Here is a 16983-nt window from a genome sequence, read left to right on the forward strand (position 1 = left end):
GGCAACATAGTGAGACCCTATGCCTTTAAAGAATTGCAAAACTAAATACATGTATAAGCAATATAATAAACTTTCCAATGATGTTTTGTAAATGTTTGTAGCATTGATACTTTTACAAGTATCAAGGCTTAAAATTACACTAAGACTTTTGGAATTCTTGTATTTTTATAAAGTGCCCTCTTCTCTTTTAAAGTAGTTCTTAGCAGGGCTGTTATCTACGTTGATCACCTAAAATTATTTTCCCTACATGTGGTAAAGGAAGAATATGATCAGTGTTAATTTACATGTAACAGATTAGAAGGAATTGGACCCTAATAGTAGCAGGTGATTAAACATTTTATTATCCCACCTGTTAGCCTGGCTACAGGTATTATATTTCATGTCCTGCTGTTTACAAAAAAGAACTTCCATAAACCTTAGAAATCTTACTTCCTCAGAAATTATTGTTTATGGAGTTTAGAGCTTGGAGATTTAAGTATTTATTGCAGTTTTATTTTCAAATGATAAATGCTATCTATAATTTATGTGGTTTTTATTTCTCATGTTTACATTAAAATAAAACCTGATAAACTGTTTTAATTAAAATGTGACCAATGTGTTCATAACACTTGTATTTACATTATGTTACATATCTGCCTAACTTACATGGTTTAAGTCAGTCTTGATATGTCTGAAGACATTTTGATAAGTTGCTTTCACCGTTCATAAGTTGGTTTGATTCATGCCTCTGTTTAAGATGTAATATTTGTTTTCTCTCTCTTAAGCTCTTTTCAAAGTGAAGATAATTTGTTACACTTAAAATCACTGTCCATCCACAGTACTTAGTGGCATAGTGCATTAGATGGCATCTTTGAATAAATGGTTATTGTGCCTGTGAGAAAAAAGCATAATATGCTTATTAGGATATAAAATTATGTAAATATACAAAAGAGAAAGGATTTCCAGAAACAGTACAGAATTAGAACAAGAGGTGTTGGAGGTATTCAGTTACACAGAAAAAAAATTGGAAGTATAAAAAGTAGAATTAGCGTTGCTGTACAGAGGGTGACAAACCACATAATTTGACTTTCGCACACTGTTTTCAAGCTTACATTTTAGTTAAAAATATATCAAATCAGTTAGGTTGTTTTTTAGAACTAAGAGTCTAGCCACTCAGCTTCAGTGATTCTCACTAAATTTTTAATTCTTTAGTACCTAAGGTAAAATCTTTAAATAACTTATCACCTTATCTTGATAAAGTGCTGACTAAAATCAATGATCTCATTTAACTTAAAAGAAAATATTTATAAATTACTGTTTATAAGAAAGTTTGCAGCATATAATATGACAATAAGCAGAAATCCTGACATATATGAGTGGTCAAAGGTTCAAAAACAGTTTGGGAGAGAAGCACTGGACATGAATTTGTGACTTCAGGAGTAAGTCAGTAGAATAAAAATCAGTAACATTGCTCTCCCCTTTGGCTTGAATTCTAGAAGGCAACACAGTCATTTTGATAATTGGGAAATTGGGTCAACTTAGGATAAGAATATAAATGTCACTGAAAGTGGGTAGGTTTTCTGACAAATGTTATGTGAGAATGTGAGGTGGCAGGGAGTAGCATCCCCAGAATCTCGCAGTGTGAACCTCAGCCAAAGTAGCTGGAACTGTGAACTATCTAAAAGAGTCTGCATGTGTGGCTTATCATCCGTGCTGAGCATGGAAACCAAGCTGCTAATACAATGGCAACTATGGCAGTTTTCTTAGAGTTTGATATCTAGGAAATATTTCAACTGTTGTAATATAGCCACCAGTGAAATTTTAACTCCAGTATATTGTGAACTGAACTTTTATATCATTACAAGGAAAAGACAAAGATTTGAAATATACATTTGAACCAAGTGAAATTGCCACTCTTATAAGTCAAAAATGGTTGTCTAATGGCAATTTCATGTGGTTCACCCTAAGGTGACTGCTTAGAGCTCAGTGTTTCTGGAGAAATCTTATCCCGGCCCTTTCCTTCACATTTCCTCTTTATGTAACCTATATGCCCACATGTTATTAAAATCCAACAACACTAAATTCCAATTTTATCACAATTCAAGGTTCATTTTTGACCTAGTTTTTTTACATTTCTAAATACTCTATTTCTTGATTTTAAAAAAAATGCCAAAGCCAATTTTAACCAAAAATCAAATCATTCTTTGTTCCTGCATGAACTGTATTCAGCTCATGCAGTGTTTCTGGAAACTAGTTTAGCTGCAGTATGCAAGTTAGCTTGAATTTTTCGTCAGCAAAGGCTTCTCCCTAAGCACATTTAAGATGACTGTGGCCTGACTGTTCCTTCACACAGCATTGTTGAGTATGAAACTACTTGGAAAATCATTTCACAGATGGCAGAGAAATCTCCCAGGTAAGTGCTAGTTTCTACGCAGGATCTGTAGAGTACGCCCAGAATCTATCAAGTTAAGGATTAAACTTAAATCTACTCAACAGCCACTTCCAGACCTGATTGGGCCTGACATTGTGCCAGCAGGCAAGGCAAAAGATGTAGGAGCCCTTCAGTGAAGTCTGCACCCCTATAACACAAGTTTCTAAGGCAATTTCCATTCAACTATTTTAAATGTGTTCGGCAAGTGTCAGAACATGCACTTAATGTGAAATAAATTTTAAGAATATCAGCTTGTGGTTTAGGATCTCCAGGGTACAAGAAGAAAAACTAACTGGGAAAGTGAAATAGAATAAAAATTATGAGAATCTTGAGTCCAATGAAATAACGTTAATATTCTTTAAAGAGGAACAGGTTAGGTGATTCTTAACAACTGCTGTAAGGGAGCTAAGCAATTTTAATGTGATTAGGAAAATTCAGTGATAGTACTAGAATTTAAGGTCTTTAATAAAATACCAGTAGTATCTTCTTCAAAAGACCTCCACTGACTCTCAAATTAGGCTGCTACCTTCTTGTAAGAAAAATCGCTTTGTCTTCTCCACCTTGTCTATTCTACAAACTCTTACCTGTCAGCCCGAGCTGGTGGCTCCTGTGCCTCCTTGGTGTGATAACTGACTCTTCCACAGGTAGAGCTTCAAGTGTTTTTCCACCTTCTCTTTCACCAGCTGCTTCACCCAAGACCCTTAGGACCCTCTTTAAACAAAATTCTTCCAGCATTATCCTTGCTTTTTCTGCAATGTTTGATGTTGGTCATTATGACCCATTGCCAAAGCATTATTAGCACCAGGTTCCAGAGCATGGAGGCTGTATGTGGCTTACAGACTAACTGACCCCTTGTAACATCACTTATGTGAATCCTGTGTTCTCCAAAGCAGCTCTTCCCAACTTGCTGCACTTACCTATTCTCCTGTCCTACTCACAACCCTCGTCATGTATTCTCAATCTAGACTGAGGTTGAGGTTGCACCCCCACCTTCCAAAACCTACTATTTCCTCTGGCATTAAATTCCTTGTTCTGAAGGTAACCCCCTCCCATCTAATGGAAAGCATTCCACTTCTAACTCTAAAATTAACTTTTTATTTACACCTGCTCCATCAATTATCTTCCTTAAAATTGCACTTACCTCCCCAACTTGAGGAGGTAGCAATTTTGGTTTGGTTCTCTGAATGTCTGAGTGTTTTCTCAAAATGTGGTCCTCATCTCCCCTGCCTCTCTTCCACTGAAAGAGCTTATGAAAAATGAAGATTTTCTAAGTCCAGTGTGGTATCCTGGATTTGATCCTGGAACAGATAAAGAACTTGAGTGGGAAATCTGATGACGTCTGGAGTTACTAGTAATGTGTCAACACTGACTTTAGTTTTAACAAATGTGCCATGTTAATAAGATGTTCACATCAGGGGAAAACTGGCAATGGTATTCAGAAACTCTGAGTTATTTTGGCGACTTTTTGTAAATTTACTTTTATAAAATGGCCTCTTGGGCCCCAGAACTACTGAGTCTCAATGCCTGGGCCTGAGGCCTGGGAATCTAAATTTTTAAGAGGCAACCTAAATGATTCTTATACAGCCTCAAATTTTAAATCCTCCTCTTGTCAATTCCCTTTAATTCCATGTCTGAACAGTTGCTTCTCCCTTGTTTGACCTACCTAACTTAACCTGAGTTAATCTGTTAAACCTTCTGAATTCTATCATGTAAGTACTATTATTATCTGTTTTTTCCCTGATGAGAAAGCTGAAATAGTAGGAGCTGAGGCGTCCAGGATCACACTGCTCAGAAAAGGTGGAGCTGGGACTTGAATTCCCAATCAGCCTGGCTCCCAAGTCTATGCTCATAACCACTCTCCATCAACCCTATTTCTATCCACGGTGAGCTAAAAAGCTCTGCAGGTAAAGCGTTAAAAGCAGCATTATTGCCAATAATATTATCCTAGGCCTACCTATTTCTTTAACTTTCTAAGTCCAACAAACAGTCTTTCTGCTTCAGCATACGGACTTTGCCTCCCCTGCTTTTCCACTGGGGATGAATGAGCAATGAGAAAGCATGGGGAAGATGTGCTGACTGTAAAGTCCTGAACATGGAAGGGACAGTTGCTCTTCTCTGAGGATTCAGCTCAACTATTATATTTTCTAATCTGCCTCTCCCAACTGCCTTATGTACCAATTGAATGAAGTGACAGCACCCACCCATGTCACCCACCTTGACATAGAATTCCATGCTCCCATATTGCTAATTCACCTCTTCCTGGATTTATGTTGCCTCCCCCAAACATTTTAATCTCCTAATTACTCACACAGTTGTGTCTCCCACACACTTATGTCTGGGATCATTGATGGAGAATGTGGATATACCAGGCATTAAAATGAGGTGGCATTTGGTAGATTGGTGGCTAATCTTTATTTTGCCAAAGCAGCAATCAGCAGAAGGTGGTCTGACGGTACTCTCAGGCTCACTAAGCATCCTTCTAGATTTTAAGGGAGAAACCAACTTTCAATCAGTTTCTACGTTCTCATCTGGGCTCCCTGACTTTAGAGGTTGACAGCAAATTACGGATACAACTGCTGAATTAAAAAGTTGTAGAAGTTTCTGTCCTCCAGCCAGACACACAAAAGAGCACCATGTCTATTCAGATGATTTCAGTGTAAATGAAGGGCTCATAAAATAGAAGGCAATCTCAGGAAATAACTTTTTTTCATGTCTCTCTTTATTTCTTCAAGTGAATAATTAAGATTGGCAGGAGAAACCTAGGAAGTATTTTCGATTAAAACATGTTTTAATTAGTTTTGCTTCTGGTGATTAGAATTTGCTTAATTTTACTTGTTTATAAAATTTTTCTGCTTATATTTAAGTACATCTGAAAAATCTGATTATAAAGTTAAAATCTACATCTCTCCCCAGATATTCTTAAAAAGCAGTGTATTTCTTCATAGAAACATGAAGAGAAAAAGACTTCCATGGCATCTTTTTATTTTCTTCACTATTGCTTTAATGCATTTTAAAATTAATCTATATTAATTGAGAATAAAGGAACAAAAACACTTTTTGTCATAACTAGTCTTTATATTTGATTTTTAAAAAAGCTCAAACTTATTTTTTCCTTGCTACAGACAGAATACATACAAAAATTTTTGCAATAACAGTATCAACTAATTAAACATTTTGAGACTAACATAACCACATCGTCATTCTACTGACTCCGAGGAACAAAACAAAAAATTCCTAATCAAGATGCTCTGGGTTTTGTTGTTATTGTTATTGTTAGTATTCAGATTTATAATTATCATCTGCCAGTAAAAATTTAAGTGTTCAAAGTTGATTATCTACAAATACATCACTGACTCTGACATGTAAGTTCTGGAGTTAGCATGACAGTGACTACACTGCATGGGATGGGTACGATACATGTATAGAAATCATAAAGAGCATTGGATGCCTGGACTTGAACCGTTGACTTGGTATGTGCTTCATTTGGCTCACTAATAAATCCACCTGTACCAACCTCATATCAAAAGTCACAAAATATTTCATCTATATCATATATACTCTGTAGATACACACCCATCTACAAAGCATATATACTATACATTCAGTTTTTAGAAACATGAAGTCATATTGTTTTATGGTTTTGTTTTATTTTGTTTTGTTTTGTTTTTGAGACAGGGTCTTGCTCTGTCACCCAGGCTGGAGTGCAGTGGCATGATCATGGCTCACTGCAGCCTTGACCTCCCAGGGTCAAACAATCCTCTTATCTCAGCGTCCCAAGTAGCTTTGACTACAGGTGCACACCACCATGCCCAGCTAATTTTTTTATTTTTAGTAGAGACAGAGTTTCGCTATGTTGCTTAGGCTATGAAGTCACATTGTTGTAAAATGATATACCACAGATGAACATTAATCTGGCTAAAATAAATATTGTAATTGTCATCAAGCTACTAGAAACTTTTGGGAGTTTTGAGTCAGGTGAGTTACTTCCCACCTGCCTACCCTCATGCTTCTGTAATGTCTTGGTAGTCTGTTCATACAAAGCCATTTCCCCTTAATGCAGTTAAGATTTATTTTCCAGGATGACTTGATTGGGTTTTGGAGAAAAAAGGGGTCATGCAGAAGAGGCAGGCATCTCTCAGCCACTTTCCCTCACACCTGCTGAGATGAGTGCTGTTTTCTGTCTCATTGGACACATTTGGGTTAGAAAGCAGTTATTCAAAGTTCTGTGTCTGCTACTCCCTTTGGTCTTTCTGTAGAGCACAAAAGTGAAAGAAGCTCCTTTGGCAAGAATAACCGTTTTATTAAAATGCAACTGCATGTCCTAGCTCTAAGGTTTCCATTCTCTACTGGAGAGTGCAGGTCATGGATGCTGTTATTGAGGTTTGGTGTGTGACAAAACAGGACAAAACAGCCTAAAGAATGCTAACTTTGAAATAGTGCTGTGGGCTTGTTATTTAAAGCTTGTACATGCATCAGTTACACCACACACCCAGGACCAGTTCACTGGCAATGATCACGTGAAAATATGACAAAAGTTTGCAAACACATACCAATAAGGCACCAAGAAAAAATATTTCCAGTTAATTTTGGTTATTTCCCAGTTAACTTCAAAATATGAGGTTGTACCAGACTCAGGTTCAGCTGCTTACCACTTAAAAGCCAGACATGAGAAGTGAGGGTTGGTGGAAGGAAAAGCAGGTTTAATCAGAGCCAGCAAACCCCAAGGATGGCAAACTAGCTTTCTAAAATACCATCACACATTTTTAAATATTACCATAGGGTTTTTAAAGAAAAACTTGCTATGGGAGACATGTGGGAGCCATGTGGAGTGCAGCATCTGTGTCTTTGTTGCGATGGCTGTCAGGGGTAATCACCCAACTGGAGGCCTGGTTGGTGTTATCTTGACTTTGGCCTTAATATGGTGGACTAATTGTGACTCCCCCTAAGCAGGAGAATTTCACAGGGACTCCATGCCTTACTTGTTCTAAGATTACCTTCTGACATTTCTTAAGCAAGAACATAATTAGATAAGCTTGGAGGGTAGTCTAGAGAGTGAAGGAATAGAGGGGTGAGAGGGAGAAAAGGAAGAAAAATAAGAGGATGATTAAAAAGTATTTTTAGAACAGGTTCCCGATTACAATGGGTGAAATTAAAAAAAAAAAAAAGACTCCTGAAAATCTGGTCAACTGATTCACTGAGAGTTCCCATTACTTTCTTTAGATAACCTATTTGAATTCTCATCCCCTTGTCTACGAAGTGAGACATTGCTGAAAATCACGCTGTGAAAGTGACAGCCCTCAAGCTGTCCATATGAAACTCCACTGTGTCTAAGTCTGTCCCCACTTTTACAAAGCTAGCTGTAAAGGAGTTGCTGTACCACCCCATAACCTTTTATTTTACAAATATTTTTATGAGTAAAACTTGTTTTCATAATCAAATGCAAATTATATGGATGGAAATAGGGGGTGGCTGTAAATCCAGCTTCTCTTCCCTAGGGAGGCTGATGGTAGACTTCAGGGAAGCAGATGGCCTTTATCTTTGTGTCTTTCAGGGAATGAGGGAATAGAGGGATAGCAGGGATGAGAATTTTCTTTAAGTGCCTCTGAAAGTTAGTCTGGAACTAGATCCCAAAGACCATGATTTGTACTGCCTGCCCTTGGGGTTAGCATGTTTTCTAAAACTGTCTTATTTCTGAGTGAATTAATTGTTCTTAGGTTTAGCATGTTGCCAAAATTTTTTTTAAAAATCTAAAAATAAATAAATCAGTTTTATCTACTTCATTCCACAGTATTAGGTAACCGTGCATCATTTCTAGATTTCTCCACAAAGAAAAGGGGGAACACCCAAATTAGGCAGCATAACTGAAGGAGGCAGGGCAGTCTACATACATTGTGGGAATACATACTAGATGAGTGGAAAGTTCAAGGTGACCAGAGATTCTCATCTGAAAAACAGAAGAGGAACTGTTGCCCAGACAGGCAATCTGTTTCAAAATACGAGTAAGGGGCTTCTTCCTCGAAGAATAAATAAGATAGGCTAAAGTTCTGTAGCTATGTGTAGTAGGTTTTGTTGTGGCCACTGAAATTTTAATTATGATTCAGAGGATGAGTTGTGTAAGAGCAGGCATATATATACATATATATATATAAATGTTAAGAGCTTTTGAGAGTCCTTAAAACTATAGTACTAACTTTTTCCCTCAACCCCCGCTGTTCCCCATAAAAAATGTTCAAATTGCCTGTGGAAAGTATACATTTATCTACTCAATATCCACGAAGTACAAATTGACCTAGGCTTAAACATTACTTTTCCAATTTTGGTGTAAATTAAATCCAAATGCCTAGACTCCAGGTGTTTTTCCAGGTAGGTTTCCTCAAATGTTAATTGCAGTAGCAATTTTATCTTTCTAAATTTAGCACTCACTCAATCTTGGTCATTGGTATTTTGCTTGCTGATGCACTGCCACTCTCTTGTCCAGTAATCACCTCAAATCCTTCATGAATGAATGCTTAAACAAATTTTTAAAAAAATTCTAATAGCAAAGAAATCTCTGTTTGTGTCTATGTGTGTGTGTGTATCATTATATAGGCTTTCAAATATGAATGAAGGAATGGTTGAACAGTTTAGTAAAGCAAACCAAATTATCTAATAGCAAAGAAGTTCTCTCTCTCTCTGTGTGTGTGTGTGTGTATGTGTGTGTGTGTATGTGTGTGTTCATCAAAACACAGGCTTTCTCAGAAGGAAAGAAACAGTGTAGTGCTAGAGGTAGCACTACACTACCTTTGCAGCATTAACATAAACACAGACCTTAAGTCTGATAAGAAACATTTACAATGTATTCTCTCTGAGGCCTGCTTATTGAGGCTTCCTCTGCCTAATAAAACCTTGGTCTCTGCAATCCCTTATTGGAACTCAGACATTCCTTACTACTAATAATACCTCTTTCAACAAATTGCCAATCAGAAAATTTTTAAATCTACCTAGGACCTAAAAGCACCCCCTCCCCCACCACTTTGACTCATCCCATCCTTCCAGATTGAATCAATGTTAATCTTACATGTATTGATGGATGTATTATGCCATGTATAAAAGCAAGCTATGGCCCGGCACAGTGGCTCACGCCTGTAATCCCAGCACTTTGGGAGGCCGAGGCAGGCAGATCACGAGGTCAGGAAATCGAGACCATCCTGGCTAACACGGTGAAACCCCCGTCTCTACTAAAAATACAAAAAATAGCCAGGTGTGGTGGCAGGTGCCTGTAGCCAGCTACTCAGGAGGCTGAAGCAGGAGAATGGCATGAACCCAGGAGGCCAGAGCTTGCAGTGAACCGAGATGGCACAACTACACTCAAGCCTGGGCGACAGAGCAAGACTGTTTATCAGGCCCTCCCGAAGTTGTTTCATGGATGCATCCTTTAAGTCTGCAGAGGTTTCTGCTGCCTTTTGTTCGGCTATGCCCTGCCCCCAGAGGTGGAGTCTACAGAGGCAGGCAGGCCTCCTTGAGTTGTGGTGGGATACACCCAGTTCAAGGTCCCAGGCAGCTTTGTTTACCTACTCAAGGCTCAGCAATGGCAGGTTCCCCTCCCCCAGGCTCCCTGCCGCCTTGCAGTTGGATCTCAGACTGCTGTGCTAGCAATGAGAGAGGCTCCGTGGTGCACATCCTTAACTTTAGCAAAATAAAGTTTCTCAATTGATTGAGACCTGTCTCAGATACTTTTTGCTTTACAAGTTGGTAACCATAGAGGATTCTGAGTGGAGGTGTCCCTGACCTTTGACAAATCAATGCTTGGTACCAGTTTGAGCTATCTCCCCACTCCAGAGAATTTTTGATTTCCCAAAATTTGGTCAAGATCTGAAGTTTATTTTGCTGTACAACTTCTTCCTGGAGTTTTACTTGCTTCCAAAAAGGGAAGACAAGTTTTCTGCTTCTGTGACAAAAAAGTGCAGGCAACTACTTCCTGGAATTTCAGCTCGCTTTCAACAAAGAAGGTGAGTTGTTTCTTCCTGCTTCTAGGAAAAGATTAACAACCACCTGGCCTTAATTTCTCCTTACCATTAGAGTGCTCAGTAATCATATTGTTGGGTTTGTTTGTTGTCGTGGTCTTTCTCCCATCATATTTGACCAACTCTACCTAGTTTACTCAAATCATTCTTATTCTGTGAAGCCAGCATCATTTTGGTAATAAAAATCTGCCAAAGACATACACACACACACACATAAAATTCAATGTTCTGATTAACATAGATGCAAAAATCCTCAACAAAATACTAGCAAACAAAATCCAGCACCAAATTCAAAAGTTAATTCACCATGATTATGTAGGCTTTATATCTTGGATACAGGACTGGCTCAACATATGCAAATAAATAAACAGAATTTGCCACATAAACAGAATTAAAAACAAAAAAAATGATCGTTTTGATAGATGCAGCAAGAACTTTTGATAAATTTCAACATCCCTTATGATAAAAACCTTCAACAAACTAGGCGTCAAAGAAATATGACTCAAACTAATATGAACTTTCTATGGCAAACCCACAGCTAACATCGTACTGATGGGCAAAAGCTCAAATTATTTCTTTTGATAACTGGAACAAGAATTCATACTCTCACAACTTCTTTTAAACATAGTGCTAAAAGTCTAAGCTAGAGCAGTCATCAAGAGAAATAAATAAAAGGCATCCAAAGTGAAAAAGGGGAAGTCAAATTATTTCTGTTTGCAGATGACTCTGTATTCTGGGTTCTCTATTCTGTTCCATTGGTCTTTGTGTCTTTTTAAAATTCCAGTAGCATACCGTTTTGTTAACTATAACCTTATAGTAAAGCTTGAAATCAAGAAGTGTGCTGCCTTCTGCTTTCTTCTCTTCCTCAAGTTTGCCCTATTTGGAGTCTTTTGTGACCTCATACAAAGATTGTTTTTCTATATTTGTGAAAAATTCCATTGGAATTTTGGTAAAGATTAGATTCAATCTGTAGATCACTTTGGGTGGTATAGACATTTTAACACTAACAAGTTTTCAAATTTGTAAACATAAGATACACACCATTTATTTATGTTTTTCTTAAGATTTTTATCTCTGTTTTATAGTTTTCAATGTACAAATCTTTCACCTCCTCGGATAAATTTATTCATATGTATTCTTTCTGATGCTATTGTCTTTGGATTGTTTTCTTAATTTATTTTGGATAGTTTGTTATTTGTGTATAGAAAAACAAGTTATGTTTGTTAATCATGTTTACATTAATGTTTTATGTGATTATTCTGTAAGTTTATTGAACTTATTTATTAGTCTTAATAGTTTTTGGTGGAGTTGTAACATTTTTCTATGTTTATTATTATGACATCTGCAAACAGAGAAAATTTTACTTCTTCCTTTCCAGTTTTTTGCTATTTAATTCTTTTTATTGCCTAATTGCTCTGGTCAGGAATTGACATACTAAGTTAAATAGAATGGTTGACCAGTTCCACCTCTTCACGGAAATTCTTTCACCTTATTCCCATTCAGTATGATGTTGGCTATGGTGTGTTATATGTGTCTTTTATTATTTGGAGATATATTTCTTCTATGCTAATTTGTTAAGATTATTTTTAATCATGAAGGGATATTAGATTTTATCAAATACTTTTTCTACAGCTATTGGGATAATCATATGATTTTGTTTTTAATTTTGTTTATGTGGTGAATCACATTTATTGATTTGGATATGGTAAGCCATCTTGAATCCCTGAGATAAAACCCACTTGATTATAATATATTATATTTTTGATGTGCTGTTGAATTTGGTTTGCTAATTTTGTTGAGGATCTTTGGATTTTTGTTCATCAAAGATACTGGTCTGTAGTTTTTGTTGTTGTGTTCTTGCCTGATGTTGATATTACAGCAATACTGGTTGCATAGAATGAGTTGAGGAAGAATCTCTCTTCCTCAATTTTCTGGAATAGTTTCTGCAAAATAGTTTCAGCTCTTCTCTGTATATCTGGAAAAATTTATGAATCTGCCTGGTCTTGTTTTTTGTTGTTGGGAGATTTTTTTTCTACTGATTAAATTTCATTAAATGTTATTGGTCTGTTTAGGATTTGTTTCTTCCTGGTTTATTTTTGAGGTTGTATGCTTCCAGAATTTATTCACTTCCTTTAGGTTTCCTAGTTTGTGTGCTTAGAGATGCTCACAGTAGTCTTTAGTGATCTTGTGTATTTCTGTGATATCAGGTGTATTGTCACCTTTATCTTTCCTGGTTCTGTTTATTTGAATTTTCTCTTTCTTGTTTAGTGTAGCTAGCAATCTGTCAATTTTGTTTATCTTTTCAAGAAACAAACTTGTCATTTTGTTGATCCTTTTATCTTTTTTTGTTCTCAATCCCATTGGTTTTGCTCTGATCTTTGTTCTTTCTTTTCATCCACTACGTTTAGGCTTTGTTTGTTTTTGTTTTTTAAACTCGTTGCAGTGCAACATTATGTTGTTAATTTGAGATATTCTGTTGTCAGTGTTGTCAGAAGGGCGTTAGTCTCTTATTGTATTACTGTCTATCTCTTTTCTATCAGCATTTGTTTAATAAATATGAATGTTTCAGTGTTGGGTTCATATTTAGATAGTTATATCTTATTGTTGAATTGAGCCCTTTATCATTATATAATAATCTCCTTTGTCTTTTTTTACTGCTGTTGATTTAAAGTCTGTTTTATGTCATATAAGTATGGCTATTTCTGCTCATTTTGGTTTTCCATTTGTATGATATATCTTTTCCCATCAGTTTTCTTTGAGGCTTGGTTGTCTTTACCTCTAAGATGCATCTCCTGTATGCAGCAAATGTTTGAATCTTACTTTTTCTATACAATTTGCCACTCTGTATATTTTAATTGGAACATTTAGGCCATTTACATTAAAAGGTAATATTGATATGTGAGATTCTGTTGTTGTTGTAATGTTACCTGGTTGTTTTGTAGCAACAGTTGTAGAATTGCTTTATAGGATCTGTGAACTTTTTACTTACGTGTGCTTTTATGATGGCAAATTTTGTTCTTTCATATTTATCTTTAGAACTCTTTTTAGTATTTCTTGTAAGTCCAGTCTAATGGTGACAAATTCCCTTAGCATTTGCTTTTCTTAGCATTTCTCCTTCATTTATGAAGCTTAGTTTAGCAAAATGCAAAGGTTTTTGCTGGTAGCAGTTGTCATGCCATCAGCACATCACCCATCCCATGTGAAGGAAAATAAGACATGTTGCATAACATGGCAATTTGGAAGTTAGTCATCATCTCAATGCAAGTAGGTATGAGTAACTAAGGCGCCTTGCACTTGTTCCTACCAGATTTTTTTTTATACTTTAAGTTCTAGGGTACCATCTCACACCAGTTAGAATGGCGATCATTAAAAAGTCAGGAAACAACAGGTGCTGGAGAGGATGTGGAGAAATAGGAACACTTTTACGCTGTTGGTGGGACTGTAAACTAGTTCAACCATTGTGGAAGACAGTGTGGGGATTCCTCAAGGATCTAGAACTAGAAATACTATTTGACCTAGCCATCCCATTACTGGGTATATACCCAAAGGATTATAAATCATGCTCCTATAAAGACACATGCACACATATGTTTATTGCAGCACCTACCAGCAGATTTAATGTCATTGCAATGGAAGGTGCTGGCTCTCACCTGAATTGTCTGCTTCTACACTTGATGGTAGTCTGCTGAGAAGCCTGTTTCTTGCCAAGTGCTCTGTGGCTCTAAGAGCTGGAGATTCTTTGGTTTCAAACTTTCCTAAGTCCAGTGATTCTGGTTGAGGGTGGCTGCTTTCAGTAGCGTGTAGGAACTACATTGCGTAGACAATCACCATTGTTTGTCCAATCACCATTTAGCCATCCAGTCAGCCTCCAGCCACTTATCTAACAAATACTAACTGAATATGGAATATGGAACTCTTTCTAAGACCTCAAAAAACTGCTGTTGACAAGGAAAGACAAAATCTCTATTTTTGCATAGCTGACTTTCAATTATTTAGAGCCACTATGGTTACATTTTTGAATGTCACAAAACAATTTATCAGAGTTACCCAGGTTAAAAACTAATTGAGGTGGAGAAGAATTCTTTGAGGAGGTGGCGTTTTAGCTGGGACAGAAGGTTGAGAATTCAGCTATGAGGAAAGTATGAGAGAGTATATTCCAGGTGACAGGGACCACAAGAACAAAGCCATAGGGTCAGAAGGAGCTTGATGTCTTTGAAAAACAAAATAAAGGCCATCGGGGCTGGGTTTTAGTCACATGAGATGAGGTAGAGGAGGAGATTGGGAACAAGTCTTTTAGGGCCAAACAGGCCTTGGTAAGGAATTTGGATTTTAGTCTCATTTGAATGAGAAGTCATCAGAGGATTTTAAGCAGGAAAGTGACTTAACGGAATGTGTATTTTAAAAAGATGATTCTGGATGCACTGTGGAGAATGGAAGACAGGAGGATGTGGATGAAAACTGAGGAGGTCTTTCAGGGCGAGGCAACAGTGGACTAAACGCTTGTAGTGGTGATAGAGATGGAGAGAGGTGGAATAATTTGAGACACACTACACTGTTTTTTTTTTTCTTTTTTTTTTTTCTATTATTTTTGCCCAAATCTGCCATTGCCGCAACTTTGGGATGGAAGTCTCTCAGTGTAGTTCTTCCTTCAGTAAATCCCCCACTAATATTTCCCAGGGCCACTCTGGAAGAAGGTTTTGGTCAGCCATGCTTCTGGTAACCAGACAGCATGCTTGGCACTACAGCTTAGCCAGAGGTCTCTTTCTTATTACCTAAAACTATCCTTATTCTTTAGAAACTGCCACATCAGGAGAGCCACCTAAAGCCTTTCCCCAACTCTAATCAGACCCTGGCCATCTCCATCTCCTGGTTCTATTTTTGCTGCTTGGCCAAATTCTTGGGGAGTCCACCACAGAGGCCTTACTGGCTTCAATTCCTAAGACAAGACAATGTCCCGTTTCCCAGTTCTAGAAAAATGTGTGGGATTGGTCCATAGTAGACTGACCTATTTAATATGCATGGTCCTGAAGCAGCCTCGAGGGTCATGGGATGGCAAAGTTGTCATCTTGAGTCAGCTGTCAACTGCTCAAGCTGGTGTGTACAGGAAGGAGCTGGGCACCAGACCCACATTGTCTGAGACCAACAGGAGGACGATTCATCAAGGCAAATCGAGGTGCTGTCACCAGCAGAAGGGAGAATAGATGGCTGGAAGACAAATACAACATCTCTGAAGTACCTTTCAAGCTGCGACTCCTAAGCTTTCTCTTCCAGGAACCATTCTGAATCTAGACTGGTTGGAGAGCCTGGCTTGGTCACACAGTTGACTTTCTTGTCAAGGGGAAATGCAGACAAATGTTGTTAGTGACCAGGTCTAATCTTTCAGGGAAGTCTTGCAAGAGCCTAACCCATGGTCCACAGGTTTCTGTGCATGCACTGTGAACAAGCACCCACTGGTAACGACTGCATCCAGAGTTGTTTCAAAAATTTCCAAGAGGAATCTCAGCCCTGGAAAACAAGAATGGGTTTGACCCAGAGTTGCCTGCATTGGAGATAAACTTTGGAGAACTCCCCTTGTTAGCGTACTAAAATCCCCACCCAGGGAGGGAGGAGCTCATTCACTTTTTTTTTTTTTTTTTTTTTGAGATGGGGTCTTGCTCTGTAACACAGGCTGGAGCGCAATGGTGTGGTCTCGGCTCACTGCAATCTACGCCTCCCCAGTTCAAATGATTCTCCTGCCTCAGCCTCCCAAGTAGCCAGGACTACAGGCACATGCCACCACACCCAGCTAATTTTTGTATTTTTAGTAAATACGGGGTTGCACTATGTTGGCCAGGCTGGTCTCTACAATTCCTGACCTCATGATCCGCCTGCCTCAGCCTCCCAAAGTGCTGAGATTACAGGCGTGAGTCACCACACCCAGCCCATTTACCATTTTTTATACATGCGAGGTATGTGGAACATGACCAGTGACACCCTTTACTCCATCTCTACGATTAATGACTCAGCTCGCCAGCCCAGTAAAAGCCCAGCTTTCACCTTTGTTCTGGGAGGCGCTGCTTAAAAACTATCCATGATGTCCTCCTTACTTGCCACATAAAATCCCCTTGTTGAACCCGCCTTGGCTGTGGTCATTGGACGTCACCTGCCAAGCCATTGAACCCACCTGCCATGTGGGTAACAAGATGAGGAAGAGAACCTTAAGTGATGGGTCAGATTGTCTGACTGATGATCTGAAGACCTGATATGAAGATATTTTTTCAGCACATAATTGTAGGTGTCTACTCTGGACCAGGAGCTGAGCAAGGTGCGTGAGGCCCAAAGGTCATTCACACCCACATGACCTTGGAAAGAGCCCGTGCTCGCCTCATGGACAGAGCACAGCACAGGCACAGACGGGTGCTCAGTGGAAGTTGTGAGTAAATAAATGACAGCTTAGCACACGCGTTGGTCTGGAAGAGGCAGTGAAGTTAAGTGATGAATTGAAAAAGTGATTAATAGAAAGCGCTGCTCTCAGAGCCCTCGCAAATGCTCTTCTCACAGCCATGCCTCTGATCAGTCACTGTAGGCTCT

Source organism: Pan troglodytes, chromosome 20 (assembly GCF_028858775.2).
Source record: "Pan troglodytes isolate AG18354 chromosome 20, NHGRI_mPanTro3-v2.0_pri, whole genome shotgun sequence".
Lineage (NCBI taxonomy): Eukaryota > Metazoa > Chordata > Mammalia > Primates > Hominidae > Pan > Pan troglodytes.